We start from the raw sequence: 17,684 nt of genomic DNA on the forward strand, positions 1-17,684 counted from the left end.
GATTCTCTGATTTTAAAGCACTCTTATACCACTTTAAGTCACGGAGAATCCTAGGAACCATCGTTTGTTAAAGGTGTTGGCCTCACAGAGCTATAATTCCTATATTATATATTATATCATTTCTAGCAACCTTAGCAAGCTACAGTTCCCAGGAATGTCCATTACTGTACTGTTAAAGTGGGGCGTTTTAAATGTATGTTGAGTGGCTGTAGCCTAAATTCTTTTGAACTACATGTCCCATCAGCCCCAGCCAGCACAACCAATAGTCAGGAATGATAGAAAATGTAGTTCCGCAACAACTGGAGGGCTACAGGTTCCTTAGCCTTGCAGTAACACAAACTGTAGCTTAACCCAGTTTTTAGCCGTTTCTGTTTTATCTGTAAAGCTGCCTTGAGTCATGGTGGCGCACATGAATTTCTGGTGATCTGGAAGTACAGACGTGAATGTCCTTAGTTCGTCATTGGGCTGAACAAGGTTTTACTGTATTGAAACGTGCAAGGTTTTCCCAGCATGTATGCAAGTAGATGTGCACATTCAGATCTTCCCAGCATCCTAATTCATATAAATGATGTGTCAGTCAGCTGCAGGCAAAAGGGCAACTGTCTCACACCCCTGCTGATTCATGCCACACACACAGTGCAGATTCATAGATTCCATTATGCCCAATATATATTTTCTTTATTTAAAAATAAGGTCTTATTAACTTCCAGGTCACAATAAGCTAAACGTAACTTACACCAGCTTGAAATGCAACATCTGCCAGAAATAGTAGTGGCAGGCCAGGGATTTAAATGCCCGAACGACCAACTCCTCTGATTTCTTTTATATTTTAAAACCATACAATTATAGGGTCATCTAGTAGTCCAACCCTTTGCAATACAGGAATTGATCACAATCAATGGATCTTTGGGATCGAAAAACCGATTACAGCAGAATATTTTGTATCTCTGTGTGGCTTCTGGGCACAGGCATATATAAAATGTTTCACATGGCTTCTGCAGCACTTTGTTCAAAGTTCATACCAAGTCCAAACCAGGGGTGGGGAGAAGATTTACTTCGCATGTTAATAACCAATTTAGTATTTAGTAGTTTTGTGGATGCAAAAAACTACAACACAACTGGCAATTTGATGAGCAGTTGGGGTGGAGTGGGGAGAATCTGGACGAATTTCCTGTTCTGTTAAAGCTGTGTTCAGGCAGGAGTTTATTTTGGGGTGGGTTCCTCTTCACAACTAGATAGCTCAATCCGTTAGACTAGAGCATGGTGCTGATAACACCAAGATCGCAGATTCAATTCCTACTTGGGACAGCTGCAGGAGGTTGGACTAGATGATCATCAGGGTCCCTTCCAACTCTTCAGTTCTATTAAAGGTAAAGGGACCCCTGACCATTAGGTCCAGTCGTGGCCGACTCTGGGGTTGCGGCGCTCATCTCGCTTTATTGGCCGAGGGAGCCGGCGTACAGCTTCCGGCTCATGTGGCCAGCATGACCAAGCCGCTTCTGGTGAGCCAGAGCAGCACACAGAAACGCTGTTTACCTTCCCACTGGAGCTGTACCTATTTATCTACTTGCACATGACGTGCTTTTGAACTGCTAGGTTGGCAGGAGCAGGGACCGATCAACAGGAGCTCACCCCATCACGGGGATTCGAACCACAGTGCCACCCACGTCCCAGTTCTATTATTCTATGCATTTACCTGTTTTGCAGCATCTACATGACACTGTTGGCATTAAAATGCCAGCCTGTATCCTCCCTCCCTCCACTTTCATTAGATTTACAATGCTGGGGGGAAATCCAGCAAAACAACAACCACAACTTGTTGCCAGTGCCCCATCTGTGATCTCTGACTGGCCCTTTACAATACAAAGTCCTTGTCTAGAATCCTCCTCAGAGCCAACCAGGTCAAGCTGGATTTATTTTGGAACATACAGATCTAGAGCTCAGCAGAAATGTTGTAGCTGGACAGAAGATTAGAGCTGTGAACTCTTTTTTGACCTTTGATTCCCTCAGGGGGGAAAGTTCAAGGTAAAAGGGGAGGGGAAAAACACCTGCCAAGATTTAGAACTTAGATTGGATTTGCAAAGGTTAACTCTGGAAGCAGCAGCTGTTGGCTTTGTGTCTTCCACTTCCAAGAAGACTGACTTGTGCTAATATAACAGAGAAGTGGGCAATATTATTCAACGTGCAAAAGCAACCACAGTTTCAGTTCTGCTTCCCAAATCTTCGTAGGGTCGACCAGAACCTATTGATGACATATTTTGTCATATTCTGTCAGATGTGGCTTCAAAGGACAGAGCATTTTGCTCAGATTTACTAAGTTCCTTTCAGCATAGTCTTAAACTGTGCTTTAAGTTTATGCGTGTGCTGATTTTACCTCTGCAGCCAATCTATGCTGCAGTGTTGCAGCATAAAAAGAGTGCTTCCCTCCTTTGATGTTGCTTTTGTTTGATGCAAACTACAGAAATCGCAGGGGCACAGATGAAATTACAGTGGAATAGCTGCAGCCAGAAAACTTTTTTTAAAAAACCACACTGCAAACCTGCATCAAACTCAAATTCCTATTCAGGTCTCTTGCACACTCCTTGTCTGCCATACCAGACCAGACCTCCTTGGCAGAATGTATGACTTATTTCAGATATTTGGAACTGCTTATGATTCAGTGTTCTCCCATTGGACCATGCCAATTCATGTTCAAGAGAGCCAAATCATAACAACCCCATCATGACTTCTCACCATCATTTGGCCAGCAATTCACCCCAACATTCCAACCATTTGGAAGTTTCTGCTCTTAATTAACTAGCTGCCTAATGCCATAGTTGTGGAATGTTTCTCGTCATCAGATAAACTTAATTAGGACTAGTCTAAATACCACTATGCAGTCCAGTAATTAGAGCTCCCCTTTCTCTTTTTATTTAGCTGCCAGCATACTTAAGAACCTGTGACCTTGATCAAATCAGTTTGTGGCCAACTCATCATAAAACCCAACAGGCTTTCTTTCTCAATAGAACAAGCTTTGTAATGCAAAACCTCTGATTCAGCTCATCCCATCCGCTTACTGCTTCTCTCAGCCCACAACCAGCCACACAATTGCTGCTTTAGATTCATGTTGATAGACCAGGGAAGCAAGCTGTTTTGTTATGATAGGAGAAGGCTCTAGCCATGTGGTCTGTGTGTGTTTCACAGCATGGCCTAGAATTACAGGGCAAGATTTAGCATCCACTCCAAGCGCAGGTGGACTTAGGACTCAGGGTGGGTGCTTTCATATGCGTTAATACAACATCTCTCCCTTGCATGCCCAAGAACAATATGGCACTTCCTCTCTCCTTTATGTTCCAGAAACCACTCATGATAAGGAAAAGAAGAAATACTTCATAGAATAAAAAGATAGGTTCACTTCTATCCCCACCTGTTTTGCAGAGGCACCATGCACCTATGTATAATCCAGCTATTTTGGAAAGCTAGATGGTATTCCAACTCCAAGATGAGAGCTGATTGATATGGTCTGACTACCTTTCCAAAACCTAGACAGCTTCTTAAAAAGCAGAGACATCACCCTGCCAACAAAGGTCTGTATAGTTAAAGCTACGGTTTTCCCAGTAGTGATGTATGGAAGTGAGAGCTGGACCATCAAGAAGGCTGATCGCCGAAGAATTTATGCTTTTGAATTATGGTGCTGGAGGAGACTCTTGAGAGTCCCATGGACTGCAAGAAGATCAAACCTCTCCATTCTGAAGGAAATCAGCCCTGAGTGCTCGCTGGAAGGACAGATCCTGAAGCTTAGGCTCCAATACTTTGGCCACCTCATGAGAAGAGAAGACTCCCCGGAAAAGACCCTGATGTTGGGAAAGATTGAGGGCACAAGGAGAAGGGGACGACAGAGGACGAGCTGGTTGGACAATGTTCTCGAAACTACCATGCAATTGCTAAAGGCCTCTCTGATTATCTCCCTGACAGGAAGTTGCCAACGCTCTTTGGCAGATTTTGATGAATTTAGCAATGCTGGTGCTAACTACTTTCTGCCACTGTGTACATTAGGTGCATATACGAAACAGAGTTGGCTTTGGAGCCTGCTCTGAGTTGCACATGTTCAGAGAGAAAGATAACATAGGCATGCAAAACAAAAAGGATCTTACTGGAACCAAGGCACTACACGGATGACTTATGTCATTATTGAGGTTTTCTTTGTTTATTTCTGAGCCTGTCCAGTCTAAAATTTAAAAGCAAAACCCACAGCCATCTAATCTAATAGAAGATATCCTCAACAGAATGTTGGGCTAGGTGGGCCTTTGGCCTGATCCAGCAGGGCTTTTCTTATGTTTGTGGGAACCATGGGACATATGGAAGGGGGTTTAAGCAGGACCGGCCTTGCCACGAAACAGCCTGAGGAGACTGCCCCAGGCAGCAGGATCCCACTGGGTTTCTGAGGCGGCATATCCTGCTGCTGCACCCATCACTGAAGATGCAACTTGAATATGTTCTGTTTTGCCTCAGGCAGCGAAGCAGGGTGGGTCGCCCCTGGATTTAAGCATTTCATTTTGCTCTGAAGTTCTGATGAAAATTGCCTCCTCAGTAACTACCAGTAGATCCCACTGACAAATGAAGCTTCTCTTCAGGGCTAATAACAGCCCCTGGAATATGTATGGGGCGCCAGTTTAAAACCCTCACTTCGCATCGGGATCCTCATTAGAAGTGGCTATATTTAATAGTTATTTTTAAAAAAACTAAAAATGAAACTTCAAGCAACACATATAGGATCACAGCTAATTTGACTGTTTGTTACCACTTGTATTTCATCAAAATGCCTGTCCCCCTACTCTCCATCACCAGCTGGTCTTCAAATTTGGATCTCATGATGTGTGAGCTATTATGAAAATAACTCTTCCTCCTCCCACCAGCTTAAGTGGCTATTTATTGTGGTATAGTGCCTGGATCTTTCCCTATGCTTAACAACAACCACCACCACAACAACCACAGGAGGTTTGATCACAGGGAAGGAACATATCTGTCAGTCAGTGTAGCACTTCTGAGATTGTTGGACCCAAAGGCCTGACACAATATAAGGCAATATAAGGCAACTTCCTAAATCCCTAAAGTTTTTTTTTTTTAATGTATTGGTCATATGATGAATGTACTTCAGTTGGATCAGAGAATTATAAAAGGACCCTGAGGATCATCTAGTCCAACCCACTGTAATTCAGGAATATGCAGCTTCTCCCATCAGCATCACACTCTAACCAGCTGAGCTATCCTGATATATTGGTTGACTCCAACATCTTGCTGTTGTGTTCTTAGTTATGGATTTAAATAAAGCACTTACAAAAAGACTCTTCTTTCACTCCAGAAAATCCAGTTCCAACCACCCTAGCCCTGCCTTAAAAAAACCCCCCACCAATGTAAACCCTCAGAATTCAACAATGAGTGTAACATTATAGGACAATAAATGTTGATGGTACACATTTCAACAGACTGTGTTGCAAAATGCTAAATAAGTGGAACCTCCTTGTTTGCTTCCTTTGTCAGCAGGAGATGTGTTTCTGCCCCAGACTTGCTGTGGCTTGTTGCCATCTAGACTCACTTGTGGTCTCTCTCTTGTCATTCAGTTTGTATTATCCTGGGGTGCCAAGAATATTGCAAATGCATGGGAGCATCCAGTTTGGAAGGAGAATGCATACACAATGCAACACATCAGTGATGGCTGGTGCCTATTGACACTGGTAGGGCAGAAGACTAGGAGGCCTACTGTAGGTAGAGCCAAAGCCCATAACTGGCAAAGACAATAAATCAGGAGACAGCAACCTTTTTCAGCTGTGGGCTGGTCCACTGTCGCTCAGACCTTGTGGGGGGCCAAACTATATTTTGAAAAAGAATATGAACAGATTCCTGTGTCCCACAAATAACCCAGAGATGCATTTTAAATAAAAGCACACATTCTACTCATGTAAAAACACGCTGATTCCCAGACCATCCGTGGGCCGGATTGAGAAGGTGATTGGGCCAGATCTGGCCCCCAGGCCTTAGGTTGCCTATCCCTGCAATAAATCCTAGTTTCATCTCCATCCTTCTTCCTGTTGAGGTCTGCAAGTGGTTACGCTGAGACAAAGAAGATGCTCACAGCCAGTGCCACCCCCTGGGCTGGTTCTTTGGGAGAAGGCAGGCACTTCTGGTTGATGTCACTTTGAGTTCACCTTTGTGAAAAAAGCAAGCAAGCAAATAAATGGTATGAAAAGCCAGATAGGAGAGCTGCATCAATTGAATACCTGAAGGAGCGACTCCACCTCCATCTTCAGCCCTGACACTGAGATGCAGCGCCGAGGGCCTTCTGGCGGCTTCCTCATTGCGAGAAGTGAGGTTACAGGGAACCAGACAGAGGGCCTTCTCAGTAGTGGCGCCCACCCTGTGGAACACCCTCCCTTCAGATGTGAAGGAAATAAGTAACTATCCTATCTTTAAAAGACATCTGAAGGCAGCCCTGTTTAGGGAAGTTTTTAATATTGAATGCTGTACTGTTTTTAACATTTGATTGGGAGCCACACAGAGTGGCTGGGGAAACTCAGCCAGATGGGTGGGGTATAAATAATAAAATTATTATTATTATTATTATTTAATTGGGAATTATTGGATTTAGGGACAGCAGTAGTTGGAGGGGGGCCTCATGGATGAGGGGGAATTAAAGTATATACAAGGGGTTCACATTAAGCCAAGGTATGGATAGGGCCCTTTGACAGCCTTCTCCATGAATTGGTCTAATCCTCTTCCAAAGCTACCCAAGTTGGTGATCATCGCTGCCTCCTATGACAGCAAGTTCCATAGTTTAACTATGCCCTATGTAAATAAATTATTGTTTTCTCTGTCCTGAATCTTCCAGCTGCCTTGGATGTCCATGAGTTCTGGCGTCATGAGAGACGGAGAAAAGCTTTTTTATTGTTATCATGAATTATCAGTAATGTTCCATCTCAGAAACCATTTCCCTGATTTGCTTGGGACCTGCTGGGAATTATTTCTGGTAACAAGTTCATATCAAGCTTGACTGTTCAAGTATGACATATGTAAAACAATAACTTTATGGAAAAATGAACCAGTGCTTTAGTACTGTACATGAGATGGACCAATTAAATCTGCAATCCTCAAATAATATTGGATAATATATTCCCCAAAGATATGTGGGACTACTCTTTATGCAAATAGTCTCAAGCCTGATGCTGTACAAATGAAGATCCAGCTGTTGAAACTCAGCCGTCAGGGTAAATGATCTTATGAACAAAGACAATACAAAGCTAAAGTCCAAATTCAACACACCAAAAGGTTAAGAAAAATATCCACTTAAAACAAGATGTCTGAATAATATTGATTCCAGCTGGGAGAAAAGAAAACCATTCAGCTATATAAAATACTGGAAATTAACTTCAAAAACCCTGACATGCAGCTCTGTGGATACAGAGACAGATGGGGAAACTTGGTATTTAAAGTTGATTTTTCTGAATGAAAGTTCTTTATGAAGTATGTCTAACCTATTGCTCTACAAATATTTCACTTAACACATGCATATCACACATACACAGAAAGAATGACAGAGGTGCATGACAACTCTCTATGGTTTGTTGTTATTTCTAGGCTGCAATCCTAAACCAACTTACTTGGGTGTAAGCCCTGCTGAGTTCAAAGGGGGTTCCTTATGAGTAGACATGTACAGCATTGTACTGCAAAAATGTAAATGTTTGAATATTATTAAATACAAACAGTTTGAGATATAATGGCTTCTTGGATATATATTTATATTCAATCACAAAGGAATACAAACCAATATAAAACTGTAGGCAGAAGACACAACTGCCCTGAGATCATAAGCAAATTCCTTGTGTTTACACATATTCTATAATAAAAGAGCAAATACACAAATACATTGTCCAACTTCTTATAATTCTAGCATATTGCTCCACAGCTTGCCATGTGTTTGTGGCAGTTTTCTCAATGAGAATACAGTGGTACCTCTAGTTAAGAACTTAATTTGTTCTGGAGGTCCATTCTTAACCTGAAACTGTTCTGAACTTGAAGCACCACTTTAGCTAATGGGGCCTCCTGCTGCCGCCGCACCGCTGCTGAACAATTTCTGTTCTCATCCTGAAGCAAAGTTCTGAACCCGAGGTACTATATCTGGGTTAGCAGAGTCTGTAATCTGACGTGTCTGTAACCTGAAGCGTATGTAACCCAAGGTACCACTGTATGCCAACCTGCATAAAAAGAGTTGGGGTCTGCAGTCATTTTAGCTACTTTGATTGGGCATATCAATTTATCTGCTAATGCAGGCATAGGCCAACTCAGCCCTCCAGATGTTGTGGGACTACAACTCCCATCATCCCTGACCACTGGTCCTGTTAGCTAGGGGTGATGGGAGTTGTAGTCCCAAAACAGCTGGAGGGCTGAGTTTGCCTAGGCAATGGTCAAAACATGACTATACTGTTCATCAGCTGAGAGTCTTTCAAGTATTCACCAACATCACACCATTTTAAGCCTGGCAGCAACCAAGAGGAAAGTTAGTAGTTCCTTACAGTGTTCGCTGATTAGTCTTTCTATTTTATTTTATATTTTCTAATTTATTTAGCTAGCTACGGTAACTGCCCATCTGACTGGGTTAACCCAGCCACTCTGGGCAGTTTACAATTCTACTCCCACCTGCCTACACCTGTGTGTGTGTGTGTGTGTGTGTGTACGTGCAGCTAAGGATTACACTTCAAGCATCTAATGAAGTGGATTCTGGTCCACAAAAGGACATGCTATTATACAATTATTTAAGGTGCCACAAGACTGTTTTATTTCAGAGAAGAGAGAAGGCCAATAATCAAAACATCCCTTTGAGAATAAGACTGAGATACAGTACAAATGTAACAAATAAAATTAAAGTGTCGACTTTTATTTAGCTGTTGCAATCTGAATTGTCAACATGCTTTCTGTTTTAAACACGAATTCAGAAGCAGGGTGTTTGATAGCCCCAATAGTAGAGACCCAAATGAACAATGCAATATTGACTTCATGTTTACTCAGAAGTAAGTCCCACTGAATTCAGTGGTTCTTGCTCCCAGGTAAGTAGAGTCAGGATTGCAGCCTTATTTTATTGGCTGCCTGCTCCAAAAGTAAATAATTGGCAAGTGTGGCAGAGAACTGGGAATTCTAGGTCAGGGGCTGCATACTTTGGTGGCCAGCACGCTGGATGTCAAGCAGGGAAACTGATATTTGCTTCTTTCTGTGTGGCTATTTGTTTACGCTTCTCTGCGAAATGAAAACGAAGGGACTGCCAAGTCACTTTGTATACTTTTAAGCGATTAGTTGCAACATACATTTTTAACCCTTTTTGAAGTAACAAAAGGAGTATCCTAAAAAAAGAGATTTAAAACCCAGGAACCTTTTATCTTTGCCTTTTCGCACCACACCATTTCTCTTGCAAATTATCCGCCCTGCAGTTAACCCCATTAACACAGGAAACTTCCAAGCGTCTCCCCCCTTCCCTGTACCAACAAGCACTGCACTGAAATGCCCTGTGCAGATACGTGCAGGGAGACACGTAACTTCAGGGTGGCAGACAGGAGCTTTTTGGGAAGGCGGCCTTTGTTAGACAGGGAGTCCGGGAACCCCAGCTTTGTCCGAGGGCGGAGACGACGCAGCACAACCCCGAGGGGGGGAGGAAAGACGCGCACGGCGGCAACAGCAACGTGCCCCGCTGCACATGCACACCGACCCTCCTCTCCGCTTCCATGCCCAGCCCTCCCGCCACCGCGTCGGAGCGAGCGGCGCAACAAGGACGGGATGTGCGAGAGGCGGCGGGAGGGAACGAACGAGAGGACACGCCGCCTCGGGATTGGCGGAAGCTCCGTCCGCCCCGGCTTCCCATTGGCCAGAGCGCGGGCCCCACGAGCCGAACACGCTCCCGGCGGCTTGGCAACCTCGGCTCTCGCGCTAATCCCCGGGCAGGGGAGGGCGGTGGTTTCGGCAGAGCCAATAGGCGCGTCAGGGGCGGAGCCTGGCCGCGGGGGTCTCCAGCCGACGGGGCGGTGCGGAAAGGTTGGAGGGGGGGGGGCGGAGGGAAACGCGAGTTGGTAAACAAGCTCGCGCACCTCGTGGTGCTGCGGGGCGGAGGCGAGCGGAGTCGCCGAGCGGGAACGACGCTGCTGCTGCTGCTGCGAAGCTCTCCTGCCCGGGGAGGTAAGCGAGCGAGGGGTACGTCGGGGAGCGGCCCCCTTGCGTTTTGCATGGCGGGTGGGAAAAGGGGGAGCGGCGAGGGGCGCGCTTGCGCCCGCGGGGAAAGGTGGGAGCCCAGCTCTTCCTCAGCGCGGCGCCCGTCCCCATGCACGAGGCCCAAAAAGGGGGGGGGGCTTTCCAGTGGGCGACCTCTCCCTCTAAGCCAGAGGTCTGCAAACTTTTTCAGCAGGGGGCCAGTCCACTGTCCCTCAGACCTTGTGGGAGGCCGGACTAGATTTTGAGAAAAACAATGAATTCCTATGCCCCACAAATAACCCAGAGATGCATTTTAAATAAAAGGACACGTTCTACTCATGTAAAAACACGCTGATTCCCGGACCGTCCGCGGGCCTTAGTTTGCCTATCCATGCACGCACCCCGCCCCACGCAAGGTAGGGCGGGATCCCGGCGGGGAGACCTTAAGTGGCGCCGGGCCAGATGCGCTCGGTTAACGGGGGGGGGGGAGGCTTTTGGCTCCCCTTTGCAGCCGCGCTCCGAGTCGCCCTCTCAAGTGTTTGCGGGCGAAGCGAGCGGGACGACCCCGGGGCTGCACGACGGGGAGTGGAAGGGCTGCAGCTCGCGCCGGACACGGTCTTTGCAGCGCCGGAGCTGGAAAACGGGAGGCGTGGCGCTCTTTCCTGCTTTTCTCGTCCGTGGGCCGGCGGCAGCAGCAGCTGCTGCAACCCCCATCCGTATACCTTGTATTTGTTAATGTCCATCATCCCAATCTGCAGCCCCTCCCCAAATCTCCCCAGGCCTGCTCTCTTCTTTTTATTGGACGGTGTTTTTCACTGTTAAAATATATGTAGCGTATTTCAAATTGTCTGGTTGTCAGATGGAAGGGCTCGGTCTGAAACCATTTTACGCCCGCCAAGGAAATGCTTAGAAAGCGTCGATAGAAACAAAGAAGGCAAAACCACTAGATCTGGAGGATTCAAGCTGTGCAGGCCAGTAAGTAGGGGCGGGGAGAGAGGAGGAAATTCTCTTTTGAAGTCCCCTTCCAGAAAACTATGAGTTTGGTTTTCAGAAGCCACATGCTATGTGGCAGGCGATCCTGAATGCAAAAAGTAGCTAAATTTCCCCCCATAAACATATGGAACCATTTTTCCTTGCTAGGTTAGGTTTCTTAATTTTTTATGCATTCCTTTCCACCAAAAAGGCCACAAAATGATTTGCAACTAAAGTAAAAATGCTATAGTAAACTCACATAAACATTTCTGTAAATAAATTTAACTATGCAATATATTATTATAGTACAATATAGTAATAATGATAATATCAAATGTCCCGATGATGTCCAAATGACCTTGAAAAAAAAAATGTATTTGTCACAGGCCTCCTTAAACAGTGGGCCTTCTTAAACAGAGGCTACTTCCATAATCAGGGCCTACTTCAGAGAAGGCCCATTTTCTTGTCACCCTCCAGTTGTAGAGGTGGCATGTAGAGAAGAGCTTCAGATAATAGCCTCTGGGTCCTGGCAGGTTCATATGGGGAAAGGTGGTCTTTTAGATATAGCGGTCCCGAATTGTATAAGGCTTTAAAGGTCAAAACCAGCAATTGGTCCCAGAAACAAATTGGTAGCCAACACGGTTGGGTCAGAACCAGTGTTACATGTTTCCACCTTTATGTTTTGGTTAACAATTTACCTCTGCTAAGTAGTCCTGCACTAGCTGTAGCTTCTGACCTGTCTTCAAAGGCAGTCTCACATACAGTGTATTGCAGTAGTCTAACCAGGAGGTAATCGGAGCATAGACAAATGAAACCAGGATATCCCTATCCAGGTAGGGTTGCAACTGTGCTATTGGTCAAAGTTGCTAGAAGGCATTCTGTGCCACTGAACTCGCTTGTGCCTCCACTGATGGTGTTGGATGCAGAAGTCTCCCCAAGCTGCACACCTGCTTCTGTGATTCTGCAAGGGGAGTGTGACCACACCCATCCAGAGCAGCATGCATTCCACCAGTGCCATCCTTTCTCACTTCTGGCCTCTCCCACTCCCCCAACTTCCCACACTTTTATTTGGGTTGTTCCCCCACCCCCATTACTTGAGTGTTACAGATTTGAATTTGCCAGCTGTCTCTGTGCAACATGTCCATCTTGAGCCTAAAGATAATATGCACTAAGGCAATCCTCTTTCCAGTCAGCCTGATTAACCTTGCCTTGCTCCTGAGGTGAGCTCTGTACCATTGACCCAGAGCTGCTTGTATGACTTGGTGGCACAAACCTAAATATTCTGCATTGCAAAAAGCCTAGGGTAGGAAAATGAAAGGTTTCTTTTGGTATATTGAATAAACATGTATTGAGAGTATACTTAATAAATGTAGTGCGAACACAGCATAATTTCCCATTGCATTGAGAAGAAGTGAAGAAAAGCACAATTTACCTGCTGTGAATTAGCGGCAATGAGATGGTGACAACATTTTAAGTGAGTGATGTCAGTGTTTGTTTAACGCACCTGCTGTGTAGGTTGTGGCTCTTGCCGGTTGCCTGATGTACACAGTGTGTCTGCTTGGATTCCAGACACGATGAATTGGTGTTCCTTCCAGTGATTAGGGTAAATGCGAACATCTAAAGGGCTGTGATTCCTATTTTTCTGTGTTTGCTGTGGAAATACCTCTCTCGTCGATGCTCTCTCGTCCTGCTTAATACTTGGTACCCCCCTTCTTGCAAATCCTGTATTCTGTCACTTGAGCAAGTGAAAGGGAAGAAGGAGGGGACTTACTTTGTCTCAGGTATTCATAAGAGCTTAGGAAGAGTCCTACTGGATCAGGCCAATGGCACGTCTAGTCTAGCATCCAGTTTTCACATTGGCCTGCCAGATGCCTATGGGAAGTTTGCAAGCAGAACATAGTTTATTGGCCAGAGGAATTGAAAACTTCCCTTACCTTCATGTGCACAGATCTGGGCTCTACTATGACCAGCCTTGCAGATAAGTGTGCAGGAATGACTACTGCACAAACATCTTACTACCTGTCCCAGATGTATTTGTGGCATAAATCGACTGCATAGAGGAAAAAGATCCTAACGAAGAAAAAACCTGCCTGTCTGATGATCACCTGGAGGCAAGGGTGTTGCTAGGTACTTCAAAGACTTTCACAGACCTGCACTTGCCTCTGGGAGAATTTAGTTGGCTGGCTGAGTGTTTTTTATTGACTTGGTAGTCTTAGGTGTAACTTGCCGTATAAAGACATGTTTATAAACAATAAAATGAAACAAAGCAACAACTCTTAAATCCCTTCTTCCAGTACAAAAACAGCAATAAAGATAGCATTATCCTATATAGTTACTTTACAGCAGCAAACCGTTGAACAGTAGATGCTTGCTGACATAAAAACATTTTTGGAGCAGCCGGCCAGGTCTCTGAGGCTAATCTTAAAGCTCTGGCAGGCTTCTTTGAGGGGAAAGTACATAGTTCTTAAGATAAAATGGGACTTGGAAGACAGAGTTATCTACCATCTTGCTTGATAGAAGTCAGTGGTTTTGTTTTGTTTTTTAGCAGCCTAAGAGGCTAGCCTTTACATGCTTGCCAGGAGAGATTAGGGCTTTTCTCTTCTGCGGCCAACATAGAATCACATAGAATCATAGAACCCCTGAATTTTGTAGAACTTGCTTTTTAGTAGGGATTGCATTGCTCAAATGCAACCTTTATTGGATCAAAAATATAAAGCAGCCTCACCATCTTTGAACTATAACTGCTGGCTGAGGCTGATGGGAGTTGTAGTCTCAAAAATCTGGAGGGAATCTACGGGGGAAATGTGGGGCATAACAACAACAACAACCGGGTTGGGGAAGGCTGATGTTGAAGTTCATTACTGGAGTCTTACTGTATTGCAGGGGCCAGCAAACTTTTTCAGCAGGGGGCCAGTCCACTGTCCCTCAGACCTTGTGGAGGGCTGGGCTATATTTGATAAAAAATAATAATGAACGAATTCCTATTCCCCACAAATAACCCAGAGATGCATTTTTAATAAAATGATACATTCTACTCTTCTAAAAACATGCTGATTCCTGCTCCATCCACGGGCTGGATTTAGAAGGCGATGGGGCTGGATCCGGCCCCCAGGCCTTAGTTTGCCTACCCATGTTCCACCTTTTATGTGATGTGTGCCAAGTTGTAGAACTCTGCTTAACATCACCTTTGTGGAAAGCTGCTTGTGCTCTTAGTTTTTGTTCTAGAGGGAAACCAGATGCTGCTTATTAGTCTTGCAGACTGACAGCAGTTGAACTTTTAAAGTCTTAAGAATTCAGCCTTTCTACTTCATTGATGTTACTATGTTAGATACACATTCACCAGCCATGGGCAGCCAAAGGGGTCTCTCTGTGTCAGAGAGTTGTGGGGTCTTGGACCCCAGGCTTGAATGTGCCCCTCTGAACATCCCAGTGTTAGAAACTCAGATATATAAGCGAGGCACCAAATGGCTATTTAAACCAGGGCTACAGTCACCAAAATGGAATGCCTACTTGACGTTTTGGGGCCAGATGGCTCAAAAGTAATATTTTTCAGTACAAGTTTTTGGTTCCTGAGATTTGTGCATTGTGCAGATAAAATATAGCAAATAATAATAATAATAATAATAATAATAATAATAAATTATTTATACTCCACCCATCTGGCTGGGCTTCCCCGGCCACTCTGGGCGGCTTCCAACAAAATATTAAAATACAGTAATGCATCAAACATTAAAAGCTTCCCAAAACAGGGCTGCCTTCAGATGTCTTCTAAAAGTCTGGTAGTTGTTGTTCTCTTTGACATGTGGTGGGAGGGTGTTCCACAGGGTGGGTGCCACTACCAAGAAGGCCCTCTGCCTGGTTCCCTGTAACTTTGCTTCTCTTAGTGAGGGAACCGCCAGAAGGCCCTTGGCGCTAGTGTCCGGGTAGAACGATGGGGGTGGAGATGCTCCTTCAGATATACTGGACCGAGGCCGTTTAGGGCTTTAAAGGTTAGCACCAACACATTGAATTGTGCTCGGAAACATACTGGGAGCCACTGTAGGTCTTTCAAGACCGGTGTTATGTGGTCTCGGCGGCCGCTCCCAATCACCAGTCTAGCTGCCACATTCTGGATTAGTTGTAGTTTCTGGGTCACCTTCAAAGGTGACATAGAGTGCATTGCAGTAGTCCAATCGAGAGATAACCAGAGCATGCACCACTCTGGTGAGGTAGTCCGCAGGCAGATAGGGTCTCAGCCTGCGTACCAGATGGAGCTGGTAAACAGCTGCCCTGGACACAGAATTGACCTGTGCCTCCATGGACATCTGCGAGTCCAAAATGACCTGGTCCTTCAGGGGCACAGTTACCCCATTCAGGACCAGGGAGTCCTCCATACCCACCCACCTCCTGTCCCCCCAAAACAGTACTTCTGTCTAGTCAGGATTCAACCTCAATCTGTTAGCCGCCTCCATCCTCCATAAAATTCCATAGGATGTGTTGCTAGTGTGTGAAAGTCCAGATCCAATGATCCTAATTTCCAGATGGTGAAGACATCAGGTGCCATTCTGCTGTTCGGACACCTTCACTTGGTCGCAAGTGGCTGATAGCCAGGTTCAAAATGCGCCTGGCGAATTTTGGAACACTGGAACAGCTCTGTCTGGCTCTCAGGACTTTGACCTGTCCACTACTCTGGGCATGCCCCCCTCCCCTAGGTCAACGCCCTCACTGACCCTACTTTGTACCCTCCATGAGTCTGTTTGCCTGGCTGCTATCGCTTGCTTGAATGGAGGATTAAAAAAGAGTGTGTGAGAATATAGAAAGCAGCTGACTGTACAGAGGTTGAACTTTCATTTCATTACTCCATCCACATTTGCCCATGGCCTTGCCCACCACTGACATGTGGCCCCTGGAAAGTTGCTCAGAAGAAGACTGTGGCCCTTGGGTTGAAAAGGATTCCTCACACCTGCAGTTTGTGGCCTGGCTGATGTGGTCGAAAGGAAAGCAGAGCAATATGTTTGGCACCAGCTTGGCTGCAGGAGTTGCTGGAAGGAGGAGTACAGGGACTCCACTCTGGATTGTGTTGGGTCTACTTCTTAGACTTTTGTTCTCCTGAAGATATCCCCCAAGGCAGTGGAGGTTTAGGGTCTACCTTCCCAGGCTGACGAGTCCCGTCTGCCCCTCACTTCAACACCAGCTGCTGGAGACAGAAAGGGGAAGGCCCTCACCTTCCCTTGGTGAGTTTAATCCGAGAGAGACCGCAAAGGTCAGGAAGGCAAAGACAGAACTGTTTCTTTCAGAGGGAGGAAATGATAATGTAGAAGACTGTGGTTTCATGTCTTTAATCTAAGAGACTTCAGGGTTGCTCACGTTTCTTTAATCACTGCTGATAGTGCGACTCTTTTACTGCAGGCCAAATCTGCATAAATAACATGCATGTATTTCTATGGCTTGACCAGGGTTGAAAGCCGTGACCCTTGTGACCTTGAAAACTTAGATAAAATATCTTCGTAGTCATTTATCTTACGCTGTTTGTGTGTATGAGCAAAAACCGATGACCTTGGAAAGCCACAATAACCAGCAGTGTTGATTCTTTATCTTATTTGAATTCAGTGATGAAATGCAGGAGATGGGGAGAACAGTCAAGGGTTCCCATACAACCGTATTAGCTGCTCCATTTTATTCCCAACTTGCTATTATTTGACATATTAGAGATGTGTATCATGCCTGTATATATAAAAGCAGACGCCAGATGCTTTTCTTTTCCATGTGCTGTCACAGGCAACTGCTTTCTTTGCAATATTTAAGAGACTAAGAATAGACCTTGAATCTTTACAGCAAGAAGAATTCTTTTTGGCCCTCTCTCCCCCAAAATAGGCAACTTAAAGGCAGATGGTTCTGGGATATTATTTCACACCATGCCTGACAGATTGAAGAGCTTGGAGGTTTCTACTATTTTAGCCCTTGTTGTTAAGGATTGTGGAGAACGAAGATGGGAAATATGGAGCTGTGCTTTAAAAAAAAGTTCCCCCCTTGTCCCTCCCCAAGTTTCCAGACCAGTAAGCTTCTTCCTATAAAAATATACTTATGCTTTCTATTTACTAGAAAATCACTAGGAGTTACAGCATGAATCTAATGTAGAAGTGCACTCGGTTGTTACTTTTGTATTGCTTATCAGCCATTATTAATATAGTATTTGCATTGCTGTTACATTCCTTCCAGTCGTTTCTCAGCTTTATTTGCACAACATCTCTGAAGTTGCCTGGCCCCTTTGTGCCCATATTACTAGTTGCAAACAGGTAACAACCCAGTATGTTCTAATGTTAGTGAACGGAGCTTTAAAAAATAGGTCAGGCCTTCCTTGGTCTCCTTATTCGTCTTAAGATTGTCTGGAGCTCCAGAGTGCATGTATTTCTTTTGGGACTTTGTGTGGGTAATAATTCCTGTGCTGGCACAGGTCTTCCTGTCTGCAGTTCTGGTTTGGCAAGAGTGGGAACCTACCTAGATGATGGGGCAAAGGGAGTCAGCTG

At 45.1% G+C, this 17,684-nt stretch overlaps 1 protein-coding gene across 1 annotated transcript in view; it reads left to right on the top strand.

The window, feature by feature from the left end:
- The first annotated feature begins 10,061 nt into the window (after nucleotides 1–10,061).
- Nucleotides 10,062–17,684, top strand: part of COQ8A (coenzyme Q8A) — a 56,712-nt gene continuing 49,089 nt past the window's right edge. The window contains exon 1 of the mRNA XM_081904033.1: nucleotides 10,062–10,194. The gene's annotated coding sequence lies outside the window, so the exon portion shown is untranslated. The remainder of the gene's footprint in view (nucleotides 10,195–17,684) is intronic.

This window comes from Podarcis melisellensis, assembly GCF_964234715.1.
Source record: "Podarcis melisellensis genome assembly, chromosome: 3".
Lineage (NCBI taxonomy): Eukaryota > Metazoa > Chordata > Lepidosauria > Squamata > Lacertidae > Podarcis > Podarcis melisellensis.